General features: G+C 41.9%; 1 pseudogene; it reads left to right on the top strand.

Moving 5' to 3' along the window:
* LOC135546849 (low-density lipoprotein receptor-related protein 1B-like) overlaps nt 1-16,708 on the top strand; it is a 357,889-nt pseudogene that overhangs the window by 231,107 nt on the left and 110,074 nt on the right.

Below are 16,708 nucleotides of genomic sequence, written 5' to 3'. Positions count from 1 at the left end.
CGAACTGGCGAGAGCTTTCCGAGCTAAAGGTTAGCTGATGACCGGTTAGCTGAAGACCGCTAGCATAGCTGGTAGTTAGCTGGCTAGCTTCAGTTGAGGGGTTCCGGTTCCGAAGTAAATATAAATACTTTAGGAAAAATAGGTACATTGGGTGAGGCGGGTTGCAGGAGAGTATTTGGAAGCTGAGGTTTAGCAAAATGTTTTAAAAGATATGCAAAGGAAAATATGTAAAAACGAAGAAAAAAAACGATATATACAAGGGACATGACACGACAGGACGTCTTACTGCTACGCCATCTTGGTAGCATCTTGGTATTAGACAAGTTATAAATGCTTTCACTGATGTACTGCTTTGTAAATCACAGGTCATCGTGAAGTCAGGGCCAGGAACATTTTTTGGTCTGGCTATTTATGGGGACTTCCTCTTCTGGTCGGACTGGGCTCGCAGGGCCGTGCTACGATCCAACAAGTACACAGGTGGAGAGACCAAGGTTCTGCGAGCAGATATCCCCCACCAGCCCATGGGAATCATCGCTGTCACAAATGACTCCAACAGCTGTGAGTATTTAGACTTACGACACCAACTCCCAGGAATCTGGACTTACGACACCAACTCCCTGAATTCTTATCTCAAAAAGACAGGGATAGGCTGTTTTTGAATGTTTGGGGGCCCATGTATGTCTGTGCAATGCACTTATGCCCACACATTATTTCCCTCCAATATGGAATGTGTAAGAGAAGAATAGATCTGTTAGTGTAATAGTATTCTGTTGCAGATCTGTGCATTTGCCTACATTTGTCTGTTTAATTTAGTTTGGGGTTTGGGATTCTTTTTACTTATTGGTTTTCCAGTAGGACTCACAGCAGTGTATCTACCTACCAGGGCTCCTTCTCTTGATGTGAAGAAAATGGTGGGAATGATAAATTAAGATGGTTTTATTTAGCTGGGGAGAAACTAAAGCTGGCAACGTAATTAATAAAAAATAATCCCCGAGTTCGATAGGAGGGCTCTGAAGTGTGCATATGTACAGTAAGTACTAGGACATTGGGAAAAGTACTTAAGAGCTTCCCAACGGCTTGACTCTCTCTATGAAGATGTTGAGGGACTTTTCCTTCTCATTTATTTCATCATCACAAATGATCGCAGACATAACTTTTTGACCTCTCCGTCTTGCCAATTGATAAGTAACAACCTGCAATGTTTAAATTAATAAAACATTTTATCCAAAGCTAATTACAGTACAGGTAATGCATCCATGTTTAGTATGTATGTGATCCCTGCGGGCATTGAACCTAGTTTGCTACCGTCACGCTATTACATGTAAAGCTGAGTCACACAGGACCACTGTTCATCTCACCCCAGTTTTCCTCCTCCAGATAGTTAAATGTGAAGTCAATGCTTCCACATTTTCATCAGTCTTCCTATCGGTCCTTCCTGATACTCTCTTTCCTCTGTAATCAGATGAGGCCAACCTGAACCTGGGGGCTCCAGGAGCTCTTCCAGAGGCCTGCTGAGTCATCCATCCATCCTCACACACATGCACACACACACACCAACACATCCCTCACACACACATCCCCCCCACACAGACACTGATGCGTGAATGAGAGACAGAGGGTTGGAGGCGAGGGAAGGAAAGGAAAGCTGTGGTTCATTTGACACGTGTCTCTCCAGTAAACACTGGTGATGCCTGTGCTTTATTTTTCCCCTCCCTCTGCATCCTTCGCTCTTTCTTTATCAGGGAGGATGAGACCATACCTGCTTGTTCCTGTTACACTGACTGAGCTGATGCGTTCTTTATGCTGGGCTGGTGGGAGGTGGGAGCTGTGGGTTGGGACCGTTGGCCTTGAAATAAACTCTGTTAATTGAGGTTTAGCCGTTAATTAACTGGTGACATTCAGTTTAGTTTATTGGTCGTTCTTCAGCGTTAAATGTTCTTAAAAACACTTGATAATAAACATTTGGAATGTCTTTGACATTGCAAGATACTGTATAATTGCAACCTCTCTTTGTCTCTGTCTTTTTGCCTCATGTTATGTCTATAAAGCATCTGTTGTTTGTCTTCTGTTGTGTCTATAATAGCTCTGATTGGCCGTGTGTTCTGTAGGTGAGATGTCCCCATGCAGACTCAATAACAGTGGCTGTGGTGACTTGTGTCTGTTGACCCCAGATGGAAGAGTCAACTGTAGTTGTCGAGGAGCACGTGTGTTATTAGATGACAACAGATGCATTTGTAAGTTTTGAGATTATTTATTTTTTAACCCCTTTTTCTCCCCAATTTTGTGATATCCATCTGGTAGTTAAAGTATTATTCCATCGCTGCAACTCCCGTACGGACTCGGGAGTAGCGAAGGTCAAGAGCCATGCATCCCCCGAAACAGGACCTCGCCAAGCCGCACTGCTTCTTGACACACTACTCGCTTAACCCGGAAGTCAGACGCACCAATGTGTCGGAGGAAACACCGTACCACTGGCGACCAAAGTCAGCATACGTGCGCCCGGCCTCCACATGGAGTCGCAAGAGCGCGATGAGACAAGGACATCCCAGTCGGCCAAACTCTCCACCAACCCGGATGACACTGGGCCAATTGTGCACCGCCACATGGGTCTCCCTGTCGCGGGCCGGCTGCGACAAATCCCAGGATCAAACCCAGATCTGTCGTGAAACCACTAGCACTGCGATGCAGTGCCTTACACCGCTGTGCCACTTGGAGTCCCGAGATTTAGCTTTTTAACCAACCATACATTCAATAATCTTGCTATTCTCACAAAAAAATATAACTAGTAGTTTAGATCATATTTGAAACTTTTTTTAGAGAAATATTTCCTCTTCAGTAATTACCTATACACTTTTATTCACTGGCAAGGACAGACTGTTTTAGGTAGTTGTAATACATTAGCACCCAATTAACTTTGTTTCAGAGAGGAATATGCAGTGTTTGTACTTTTAACATAAAGGTCATACTGGAACAGTTACAGCTAAGCCTGGTGCAGCTACGGCTAACTTTAAGACCACAGCTAAAGCCATTGTGGTGAGAAAATTCACAAACATTTGACTTAACTTGTTTAACTAGCTTAGTCATCTTCTTTTGCAGCAGAGAATTCCTCCTGCAACATCCACAAGGAGTTTGAATGCGGGAACGGCGAATGCATCAACTATCAGTTCACATGTGATGGAATAGCGCATTGCAAAGACAAATCAGATGAGAAAATGCAATATTGTGGTAAGCAATTGATCTCATATCAGCATTTTGGTACTTCAAATCTCTCCCAGTCAACAAAAATATAATGAATGATCTACTACTACATGCAAGCAAGCATAAGCCCATTCCTATAATGGATGTGCTGTAGCCAACCATGTGGCATGACAATGATAGCAGGGTTGGCTAAAGCGCATATGAAAGGGAAAGGGGGATACTTAGTCAGTTGTACAACTGAATGCCTTCAACTGAAATATGTCTTCTGCATTTAACCCAACCCATCTGAATCAGAGAGGTGCAGGGGGCTGCCTTAATCGATATCCACTTCTTCGACAACCAGGGTTGGTGTCTATTCCATACAAATTTCAGTCACCTCAGTAAGGACACTGAATTTCTAATTCCAACTAACTTCAATGCTTCCCAATGAGGAATTGGAATTTGGTGTACTTTCTGAGTGGAATTGAGATGTATTTGATCCCAACCCTGATGACATCCATTGAAGAATTGGTTAGAGCCCATTCAGTGTGGGACTGCACAGTTGATATCTAGAGGATGTCATAACAAGAAGATTACTACCATTACCATTTCCTATTTGAAGTGAACACATTTTGTTTTGTAATTTCACCAGATAACAGGGACTGTAGGAGAGGCTTCAGGGCGTGTGACAACCAACGCTGTGTGGCCAACAGTCATTTCTGCAATGGGGTGGATGACTGTGGGGACAACTCAGACGAGGCCTTCTGTAACAGTGAGTATGGATAGATCGACCGCTTAATCACCCAGTATACCTGGACCGCGTGTGTGTGTGTGTGTGTGTGTGTGTGTGTGTGTGTGTGTGTGTGTGTGTGTGTGTGTGTGTGTGTGTGTGTGTGTGTGTGTGTGCAGCATATAGCAGGCTTCACACTGGGCTGAGCCTCTCTTTAACGAGCCCCAGCATCACATAGCTCCTCAAAGACCAAGGGCCACTCTCAGACAGAGAATACTGTCTGAGACAGAAGGGCAGGATATTGGGCACAGATTGTTCCGAAAATCATGCAAAGATTGCTGCGGCCCGAATCGCCAATCTTTGTCATTGCTATTCTATTCAAGTGACATTCTTTGCTATTATTTTCAATTTAGTTTCTGCGGCAGTTATTCAGCTGCATGCAGTTAGCCCAGAGGAAAACAAACCCAGCACTCTTTAACAGGAACTTAATGTGCTTTAAACCTGAAACGAGACAATTAAGAGAGGCCATGAGGCAGCAGTAGGATTCTCTAAAGATGGATGAAGCTCCCAAGGACTGAGATATCAGGCACGTCTAGCTGCAATGACTCTCAAAGCATGCAGTCGGTTTGTTTTTTTATTGGCAAATTATCAACACCCCTGTTTCTATAACCATTAAAACAATTAATTATATGCATGTAAATGAAAATACCATAGTTTCCGTAGATGGTAAATCGAGCAAGAAAACCCTGTTTTACTAGATCGATCAAATATAATGTCCCTGTAGGTTTTCAGTTTCTAATTTGCATTTGTTTATTAGTAGTGCAGACCATAAATGGCATTTGCATAAACTAAATGATCATTAATAAGTCCTGATGTTTTTTTAACTAGGCAAGTCAGTTTAGAACAAATTCTTATTTACAATGTCAGCCTACACTGGCAAAACCCGGACGGCGCTGGGCCAATTGTTCACCACCCTATGGGACTCCCAATGATGGCCTGTTGTGATACAGCCTGGATTTGAACCAGGCTGTCTGTAGTGACACCTCTAGCACTCAGATGCCTTAGACTGCTGCGCCACTCAGGAGTGGACTTGATGACTCGTATACCTTTGCTTGTTTGCTTCTCATGCACGCACATAATGCGCACGTACACCAACGCCTGACATCCTCCCTATCCTAGATATCCTCCCTAGACCTGATGCTAAACACTACTGAGCCATCTACCTGTATTACACTATTAACTGCTCCCTCTCTTCCTGATGAGTTGTTCCTAGCATCGGGTCTTTTCAAAGGGTTCATTTCTCTCTCCCCTCTCAGATGTCACGTGTGCATCTTTTGAATCCTCATGCCAGGATGGGACCTGTATCCCCGGCTCAGCCTGGTGTAACCAGGTCATTGACTGTGCTGATGCCTCAGATGAAAAGAACTGCAGTAAGTTAAGCTTTTTAAGGTATGGTATTGTGTCATGATCAAAAAAATGCACTATGCTAACATGGTGACTTCATCACCATTGATGGATCGCTTGTTTTCAGTCAGTCAGCATTATCCAGATAGTAATTTATTTGTTATTGCACAGGTAAACAAGCAACTTAATGTACAGTGTTACTAGCTAGGCCTCCATCCTCCAATGATTTTCATGCAAATATTCTAAAATCCGCACTAAGAAAATATGCGCATTTTTCTATCAGTGGTGTGTTTCCACCAAAAAGACTTGTTGTGGATAATGTAGTGTACACAAAATGTACCTTTTCGGATACGTTTTCATGTAAGTCTAAAGTTCAATGTGTTCACATCATATTTGTGTCACAAACTGTTGTGTTAAATGGCAAATGTTCCTACTCTGGTCTTGGCACGTGCGCTCCTGCCAACAGCTCGCAGATACAGTGCTGGTAGGCTGTGTGGGTAAACTAGTCTACATGATGAGGTTATTATGGATAAGAGCAAGAATTGTTTTATTTGGCACAGCAGTCAAGCAATCGTCATTAAGTCACCATAATAAGACACTTGACATTTATTGGAAAGGAGCATCAAGATCACAGTGCACCACCCTGTGAAGTTCATCACAAGTTAATTCATATGTAGCCTAATAAACTACATGGTTTCCCGAGTCGTAGTGTCATGACCACACACCATATCATTGCATGACTCCAAGTTTATTTGCCAGATGATGGTTATTATATCAATATTTGTGCATAAAGGCATTTCCACTGCCATTTCTCACATTATTCATTTTACCGACACAAAAAGATCTCACCATGTCGAACAAACAAATGATCGGTCTGCATTTATAAAACTGTACCAAATCTTCCTGTTTCCATTACAGCTGTGGTGAGTTTTTTTTGTTATAGGTATGACTTTACCTACATAAAAACTGTGGATGGAAACCTGGTTAATGTTACCTTTTTATACCTTAGTGTTACCTACTGTTAGTGGATTTACAGTAGCTTGTGTTTAGCTAGCTAAGGTTAGCTAATGTTTTTGTGTAGACAACACAGACTGCTCTGAATTCTACAAACTGGGGGTGAAAGAGAAAGGCTTCATCAGCTGTAATACCACCTCCCTTTGTATCCACCCCTCCTGGATCTGTGATGGAGCCAACGACTGTGGTGATTATGCAGATGAGACCAACTGCCAGGGTGAGTCTCTTGTCTTGTCTTCTCCTCTCTTCTTTCCTCTCTCTGCCTAAGGAAGACAGATCGAGGAAGTCAGCTTCAATTAGAGAAGACTTGCATAAAATCAAAAAACAAAGATATACCATTTTCTGAAGTGATTAGTGGAGCAGGTCAAGAGTTTCAAGTTCCTTGGTGTCAACATTACCAACAAACCATCATGGTCCAAACACACCACGAAAGTCTTGAAGAGTGCACGGCAACACCTTTTCCCCCTTAGGAGACTGAAAAGATTGATGTGGGTCCCCAGATCCTCAAAAGGGTTTACAGCTGCACCATTGAGAGCATCCTGATCGGTTGCACCACTGCCAGGAATGGCGATGATGCTCGGCATCTGACCGGAGCGCCAAGTCTAGGTCCAAAAGGCACCTTAACAGCTTCTACCCCCAAGCTATAAGTCAGCTGAACAATTAATAAAATTACCACCAGGACTATTTACATCGAAGGGGGGGCTTTGTTTTTACACTGCTGCAACTCGCTGTTTATTATCTATGCATAGTCACTTTACCCCTACCTACAGTACATGTACAAATTACCTCGACTAACCTGTACATTGACTCGGTACCTGTACCCCCTGTTTATAGCCTCGTTATTTTATTGTGTTACTATTTATTTTATTTTTTATTTTTATTATTTATTTTATTAGGGGTGCCAGAGTTCGAGTTTAGGGAAAAGATAATGACCTGAATCACGACTGTATGAATATTTAGAAGATAAGTACTCAACACAAAGGACTAAAGGTCAAGAGGACTAGAATTAGCAATCAATGGTAATAGTGTTTTTTCTGTAACAGGGAATTAATGATCAATGGAAATCTACACGGCAAGTTCTCATTGGTCCAAATTGTCTATATATCGCGCCTGAAATGCGATGCGTGTTATCTGGCCATTGGCCCAATTTTATTGCCAGGAATTCTAATTGGTCAACCACAGGCAAGGGTTGGGGGTATATAATGTTTGGTTCAGATTCTGTCTCTTTGTTCTGTGGAGAGAATCACTGAGGACAGGGGAGAATGAACATCTTAGATTAAATTGTTAGATTACTTGTTAGATATTGCTTGCATGGTCGGAACTAGAAGCACAAGCATTTCGCTACACTCGCATTAACATCTGCTAACCATGTGTATGTGACCAATCAAATTTGATTTGATTTGTCTACCTCTCAGCATAACATCTATGATTTGTCCTCTTTGAATAAACCAATTTTTCTCCCCCTGATTTGCTTTGGGGTCTGTGTTATTGAAGAGTAACATCAACTGCTAACACCACTGAATTACCTCTGAGATGACTCTTCCCTTCCGTTGTTTTCTCGGCCCTAGTTTCCCATGGGCAGAAGTGTGAAGAGGGCCACTTCGCCTGCCCCAGCGGTAACTGCATCTCCAGTGTGTGGCTGTGTGATGGACAGAAGGACTGTGAGGATGGGGCAGATGAGTTTCAGTGTGGTAAGGCTTTGCTATGTTGATTGCCCAAGTACATTACAAAGAGAATATTTATAAGATGGATTGTCTGAATGACTTATAGACATCTATAGGAAGCCAAAAATCCAGTGTATTTATATGGACAGAAAGACTGTGATTACTAGGCCGATGAGGTTCTTCTGTGCAGTAAGGCTTTGCTATGTTTATTGAACCATGTGGGTAGACACATTTCATTGCATTACAGAATACCATTTATTAGTTGGCTTGTCTCACGGCCGGCCTGCTCATTAGGCAGGATTAAGCGGCTGCCTATGGTGGCAGATTGACGAAGGCAGAATTTTCTGAGCTAAACTGACCAAGACGCACCTCCAACAGCAACACATAAAACCTCACATAATTCTGCCCAAAAACTATGACAATTTCTCTCAACCAGTGGCATGTGGTCGTTTTGGGTTAAGCAGTGCCTACTTTGTTAAAGGTAGGGGCTTGCTTATCCATTCCAAGCACGCCCCTCAAGGGTGTTGTTGGAGAGATGCAGCTCTGCAGTGCTCCACCAACATTCTGTCTAAAAGAAATACATCTAACATAAATCATGTAGCAGATATAGAATATGGTAGAAAGAGTGTGTGGTCTTTTCTGTAATCTACAGGTTGGAGATAAAATGTACGACAATGTAATGAGACAGACAATTTTTACGATCAAATAGCCTAACATAAATGGCACTTAATCAAATAAAAAACACACTGTCATGTTAACAAGCAACTTTTCCAAAGAACAGGTCAGGTCAAAGTAAAATGGACAGTATTAAAGGGACAATCACAAGTGTTGTCCAGGAGTTTCACCCCATTGTCATGATTAGTGGTTTCAAGTTTGTATCCGTCAATATTTGACAAGCTAATCATAGTGAAAAAGAAGATACTTCTGCATTACCCGCTGTGTAAACACATTGGCAATTGGCTAGCGATAACTCCTTGGTAGCTGATATTCAGAGCTTAAATAGCCATATTAATTAGTCACAAGAATCAGGACTAATAAAACCAATGCAATGGCCTGTTTTACACACGGTGGGCCTACTACATTAGTGGGCATTCATAAAATGTAATTGGAGGCCGACATGATAGGCTACATCCCAGTAAGCACGAGCCAACGTATTTTGGACATTCTTTTTTTTGTCCTACCTGGACCTCATTTTTTGGTGTTTTACAAATGGTAGGCTTACCACATAGATGGGCATTCATAAAATTGTCATTCAGGCAACACTGTTTGCTACACCTCAGTAAGCACAAACCAATGCCCTTTGGACATATTTTTTTGGTGCCGTTCCGGACCAGCCTTGATTTCAACATCCACAAACATTGGTTTTTGGTCCAGACCAAATCTGAACTAATCATAGACGTCTATGTTTGGTTCAGATTTTGTCCGGTCTGGATCAGCCTTGATTTGGCCCAAACATAGACGTAGAACACCTATAAATTACTTATTTTGAACTTTCATTCACAACCAAAAATTAGCATGATTTCAACATCTGCAAACATCTGTAAAATATGTATTTTCATCATCCGGAAAATAAGTATTTTCAATTTCATTCAGTACTGTCTGGAAAAGACGCCTTTTCAACATTCTGGAAATATGTATTTTAAACATTCAACTTACTTATTTTTAGATGTCTTTTCAACGTCATTATTCTTCTTGGGACTATTCTAGTTTTGCAGGGGCAGCATTCTTTGGTCTCACCTATGGCGGCAGAACGGCAAGGACCCGCCCTGGCTTGTCTGAATTATTTCTAGACAACCACAGGAAGACACAAATCCAGTGTTTGCAGTGACAAATCACTAATGATTGGAGTTAATTGTCTATACAGGATATTGTATTGTTCATCCTCTTTGTGTATTTAATTGCTTGCCAAGTTGTCTGCTAGCCTACTTATGTGTATAGAGCATATACCTCCAGCCCTGATATTCAAATAAAGCCACTTAAAAAGGACACAAGGGTGATTTTTCTCTGGCTTTGAATTAGCATATTCTCCCCTTGTGTGTAACAGTTAATTAATTATCCATTAGTCATTGTGAATTGTTACCAGAGATGGAAACATGTGGGTTCACTGAGAAGTGGCTGACATCTGAACGGATCACATGGACTGTTCTCCCACACTGACCTTTCACACAGAACATTGCACATGGAACCCTCTCACCAGGGAAGACAAGAACACTTCTAGCCTACCTCTTTGATCCTTTCTAATGTGCGTGTTACTTACCATGACAAAGACTTTCCACCTAGATAGCTCAACCAAAATTGAGTCATGGTCTGGTAAATAGAATTTTCAATCAAACAGATGACTTATTTATGTATACCGTTTATGTTTCATAACTTTTGCTGTCAAAGTGATGAAGAAGGATCTTCCAAGAGCGTTTGAGTGCCACTGAGGTGGTAATACTTATCCTGACCTGCATCACAGCTAGGCTTCAGGTTAATAAATGCCCTGAACTACTGAGGAATTAATTAATTTAGACAGAATGGCCCACACAAATAACACTGTCATATGTTATTAACTGTCTTGAAGAGTAAGATCATGTTTATTGAAGTGAAATAAATCACAGTAGATTGTCTAAATTAAGAGCAGAATGAGGTTTGGTAATCATGTTAACTGGGTGACTCAATTTCATCTCAAACAACATGATTCTGTGTACCATCAAATGACTGAAAAACACATTCCCATTCATTTAGCTAAGTGCTTCATTATTGTTTGAATTTATTTGAATTTGAAATAATGGTATTGCGAATTGAAAATGTACCGTAGCTCCTTTTAAAACTAAGCAGAAGGATGCTGCTGTTTGAATATCATTCAGTCTGTTAGATGTTTAGAACTGGCATTCTCAGGACAAATGGAAAATATTCCCATTTCACTAAGTTGATTACCATATAAAAAGCCAGAGCTATTGATAAACTGAAAGTAAAGGAAAAAGGTTAGAATTAAATGTCATTATATCACTGGAAATCCAGAATCTCACAACTGATTAGATGAAATACTTGTCTGTCATTGTAAAATGTCTGATGATCTTTCCCTGTACAGTGAAATACCACTGAAGCCTAAGATATGAAATATTAGCATCTCCAGAATGAGCCTTTGTCGAGATATCTGAAAGAGACAGAGGCATTGGATCTAGGCCCCCAAGGCAGGGTGGTTCTTTGAATTTAAATGAATCCAGATATGAAGGTACATATGTGTTCCTGTCTGTGCGTAGGGCTGTTACGGTGACCATATTACTCACACACCAGAGGTCACAAGTCATGATGGCAGTCAAATTCCACGTGGTAATTAGGCTTCTCCAAGCTCTGATAATGCCGATGGTCAGGAGTAGCCTACCAAGCTTGCTAACTGCCTGGTCCTCAGCATTCTCTTGCCCCCCAATTTACTCTGACATCAATGCAAATGTAATCGAAAATCGAATCAAACACTTCATGAGAGCCCATGAGCTCATGTTGCACAACATTTCTATAAGCTATGCAATTGCATGAGAATTTGAATGGGCTCTATTAAAAACAGGAGGATCCCATCAGTTTTCTATAGGTTAGGCCTAATATATTTATTTCTGAAGTTTCCTAATATTGAGCACATTCCGTCTCTTTATAATAGGAGTATAGCCTACCTGGCTGGCATGCACATGAATTACGGGAATAGAGTCCTCCATTCGCTATTTAAGTGCACAGATGACATGTATTTTTTCCCCTGTCCCTGATTCGAGACAGGTGCGTGATAATGGTTCATGGGTGACAATATTGGGCCTATCACTTGTGAATGATGCCCAGCTTGTGTGCAGTCAGGCAAAAAACAGCGCATGTCTTTTTTGCAACTTTTTCAAATCATAGTCGCAATCCTCATGTAGCCTAGCCCTAGCACTCACCGACCGGTAGCACTCACTTCTGTAACCATGAAGTATTTTGAAAGGTTGGTCATGGCTCACATTGACACCATTATCCCAAAAACCCTAGACCCACTTCGATTTGCATACCGCCCCAACAGATCCACAAACGATGCAATCTCTATTGCACTCCACAGTGCCCTTTCACACCTGGAAAAAGGAACATCTATGTGAGAATGCTATTAGTTGACTACAGCTCAGCGTTCAACACCATAGTGCACTCAAAGCTCATCACTAAGCTAAGTACCCTAGGACTGAACATCTCTCTCTGCAACTGGATCCTGAACTTACTGACGGGCTGCCCCCAGGTGGTAAGGGTAGGTAAAAACACATCCGCCACGCTGATCCTTAACACGCGGGCCCCTCAGGGGTGTGTGCTCAGTCCCCTCCTGTACTCACTGTTCACTCATGACTGCACGGCCAGGCACCAACACCATCATTAAGTTTGCCATTGACACAACAGTGGTAGGCTTGATGACCAACAACAACGAGGCAGCATATCGGGAGGAGGCAGAGACCTGGCCGTGTGGTTCCAGGACAGCAACCTCTACCTCAACGTGATCAAGACTAAGGAGATGATTGTGGACTACAGGAAAAGGAAGACCGAGCACGCCCCCATTCTCATTGATGGGGCTGTGGTGCAGCAGGTTGAGAGTGTCCACATCACCAACAAACTATCATGGTCCAAGCACACCAAAACAGTTGTGAAGAGGGCACGACAAAACCAATTTCCCCCCAGGAGACTGAAAAGATTTGGCATGGGTCCTCAGAGGTTCAAAAGGTTCTGCAGCTGCACCATCAAGAGCATCCTGCCTAACTGGTTGCATCACTGCCTGGTATGGCAACTGCTCGGCCTCCGACCGCAAGGCACTACAGAGGGTAGATTGTACGGCCCAGTACATCACCTGGGCTAAGTTCCTTGCCATCCAGGACCTCTATACCAGGTGGTGTCAGAGGGAGGCCCTAAAAAAATTGTCAGACTCCAGTGACCCTAGTCATAGACTGTTCTCTCTGCTACCGCACGGCAAGTGGTACCGGAGCACCAAGTCTAGGTCCAAGAGGCTTCTAAACAGCTTCTACCCTAAAGCCATAAGACTCCTGAACATCTAATCAAATGACTACCCAGACTTTTTTTCATTAGAGTCGCATCATGCAGCCTTAGAATGTATTAAAAATTGAAACATATAGCCCATTTGTATCACAACTGAAGTTGCATAAATACCTCTAAATTAAGCATATAGGAGGAACTGTTTCTTTGTTAACTACACAAACACAAAATATCCGCATGTGAACACTCCCTCAAATCGTTTGATGGAAATATCCTTTCTATTCTCTTCAGCTATGTTCAATTGAATTCTTCATTCTTTAAAATATTATAAAATAATGCCATGTCATTCAAAGCAAATCTTGTCTGCTAAATGAGCGAGTGTAACCCACAGCCATAATGTATGACATGGCCAGATCATGGCCTAACATAAGGACAACTCAGAGTATGATATTCAGTTCTTCTGACTACATTTTCTTCACATCATGTTTCTTTAGACCTGTTTGAAGTTAATCATGAATTTATTGTGATGGTGTAGGCTATAATAAATGAATTTATTTTGATGGTGTAGGCTATAATACATGGATTTATTAGACTTTTTAAAATGTAGATGTTCCAAAGGTCTGCGTCAGTGGCTCGTAGGTTATGCTTTGAAGCCAGGAGATGCTAAATGTGTTGACGGACTTTAACGGTCAATTACTGTGAGACCGGCAGTGATTTGCTTGACAATCATCGGCTGACAAAAGGTCATGACCCCCCCAGCTCTATCTGTGCATCTGTGATTATGTACAGTTCAACAATATAAGGCTTCTGTTGATTTTCAGCATGGAATGTAGTGACCCTAATAGGAAAAGCATATATGAATAGACGCCAGCAGTCAAGACCGAGCCTCTACCGTGTACCGTGTAACATTTGCACTTGTCTATTCTTACTAGCACTGACTGCTAATTACTGCTTTATTGAGAACACATTTTACTTACCATGACTGCAATGTGTGTTATTATGCATCATTCCATTAAGTAAAGCTCCAGCCTTTTGATTATTATTATTGTTTTTACCAGTCAGCTCCCCTTGGAACACTACGGAATTTTTATATTAAAAACTGAAGAGGAGAAAACACCCACAAAATATTTTATTTGGCTCCAATTCCAGTCACCCTCTCTGGAAATAGAAAGGCTAAGGGGCAGATGGTAACCCAAACACTTGTTGTGCTTTGATTAAAAATAACTGGGCGACTTCTACTACTACAGGGTATTGTTGTTTTTGTCCTGTTTTTCTTTCACTTACGTGTTTTGATTCATGGTATTATGAATGTGCTTCTCCCCTAGACTCCTCTTGCCTGTGGAACCAGTTTGCCTGTTCTAAGAACAAGTGCATCGCCAAGCAGTGGCTGTGTGATGGAGAGAACGACTGTGAGGACGGACTGGATGAGAGTGTGCAGATATGTGGTAAGTACCCAAGGTCATATAGCTATACTTTGGGTGAAGATTGCATGTATTTCAAACATGTAGTTTGAGACCAGTCTGAGACCATTCCCAGCTGGCATTACAACCTGATTACAACATTGTTTTGAGACCAGTTGGAGACGTTTTAGACTAGTTTCTAGACTATTGAAATGATAACTCAGAAATTAAGTTACAGACATATTGAAAATACTTTGATCGGTGGTGAGGCCAAGAGGCAGAGCAATTTCACCATGTAAATGAGATGTAACAATAATGAATCTGCCAATAATAATAAATAATCATACAACAATAAATATAAAATGTTTGCCGAGAATATTGGTATAATTGGATTGTAATGGAAATGTCAAGGCAATATGAATGAAATAGCCTTAAGCATTTTCCTTGCATTACTGCAATCAAAAGCAAGGAAGTGCATTTTAAACAGACAAGCATTATTGAGCAAATGTACTTACCTTTATTATCACAGTATGAGGCTTTGTATTGTCTCTGAGGCCACATAAAACGTAACAGATATTGTACGATATAGGCCTCTGCTTGAATATACAGATTCATTTGACCCTGTTTGCTACAGCAGGAAAATAATCCTGCAGCAACTGGAAATGTGATTATTGTGATTAATGGAACCTTTTGTAGGGGTTGATACATTTTTCGTAAGGGAAAATCAAGTCTGAACTGTCAAAGTGGAAATTACAAACTTCAGAAGCATTTTTAAAACTAAAACACTTATGCAAGTTTTACATATCCTGCATTGCAGGAAAGTTATGCAACAGGGTGATCAAATTAAGATCCTAGATCTGTCAGTGGCAGGAATGGATATGATAATTTTTCCATCCTTTACGTTGTCTAAGGTTATAGTTCAGCTTAGCCCATTCTGCAGTTTGTTTGACCTGCCTCTTTCTCTCTATTGACTCTCAGGTTTGGTAACGTGTGCTCCAGGGTTATTCAGCTGCCCTGGGTCCTACGCCTGTGTTCCTAAACGCTGGCTCTGTGACGGGGAGAGAGACTGTCCTGATGGCAGTGACGAACTGTCTGCAGCTGGATGTGGTAAGTTTGCAATGAGCCTCCATATTAATTTTAAATAGTAAGGATTGTATTGTCTGTGGCTCTATCTGCTGGTGTGATGTTGCGTCATCTACAGTGCATTCAGAAGATATTGAGACCCCTTCAATTGATTGGACATAATTTGGAAGGGCACACACCTGTCTATATAAAGGTCCCACAGTTGACAGTGCATGTCAGAGCAAAAATCAAGCCATGAGATCCAAGGAATTGTCCGTAGAGCTCAGAGACAGGATTGTGTCGAAGCACAGATCTGGGGAAGGGTGCTAAAAAATGTCTACAGCATTGAAGGTCCCCAAGAACACAGTGGCCTCCTTCATTCTTAAATGGAAGTGGTTTGGAACCACCAAGACTCTTCCTAGAGCTGGCCACAATTTGGGGAGAAGGGCCATGGTCTGGGAGGTGACCAAGAACTTGAACTGAGCATCAGAGTTCATTTGTGGAGATGGGAGAACCTTCCAGAAGGACAACCATCTTTGCAGCACTCCACTAATCAGGGCTTTATGGTAGAGGGGTCAGATGGAAGCCACTCCTCAGTAAAAGCACTTGACAGCCCACTTGGAGTTTGCCAAAATGCACCTAATGGACTACCAGACTATGAGAAAGAAGATCTTGATTAAACCAAGATTGATCTCTTTGGACTGAATGCCACACATCACGTCTGGAGGAAACCTGGCACAATCCCTTCGGTGAAGCATGGGGGTGGCAGCATCATGCTGTTTGGATGTTTTCAGTGGCAGGGACTGAGAGACGAGTCAGGATCGAGGGAAAGATGAACGGAGCAAAGTACAGAGAGATCCTTGATGAAAATCGTCTCCAGAGCGCTCAGGGCCTTAGACTGGGGCGAAGGTTCACCTTCCAACAGGACAACGACTCTAAGCACATAGGCAAGACAATGCAGGAGTGGCTTCGAGACAACTCTCTGAATGTCCTTGAGTGGCCCAGCAAAAGCCCAGACTTGATCCCGATCAAACAGCTCTGGAGAGACCTGAAAAAAGCTGTGCAGCAACACTCCCCATCCAACCTGGCAGAGCTTGAGAGGATCTACAGAGAAGAATGGGATAAGCTTCCCAAATACCAGAATGCCTAGCTTGTAACCTCATAACCAAGGAGACTGAAGGCTATAGTTGCTGCAAAATATGCTTCAACAGTAAAGGGTCTGAATAGTAATGTAAATGTTATATTTCAGTTTTTTATATAATTTCTAAAGTTTTTTTTTTTTTCTA

Source organism: Oncorhynchus masou, chromosome 10 (assembly GCF_036934945.1).
Source record: "Oncorhynchus masou masou isolate Uvic2021 chromosome 10, UVic_Omas_1.1, whole genome shotgun sequence".
Classification (NCBI taxonomy): Eukaryota; Metazoa; Chordata; class Actinopteri; order Salmoniformes; family Salmonidae; genus Oncorhynchus; species Oncorhynchus masou.
This window is presented reverse-complemented; position numbering and strand designations above follow the sequence as displayed.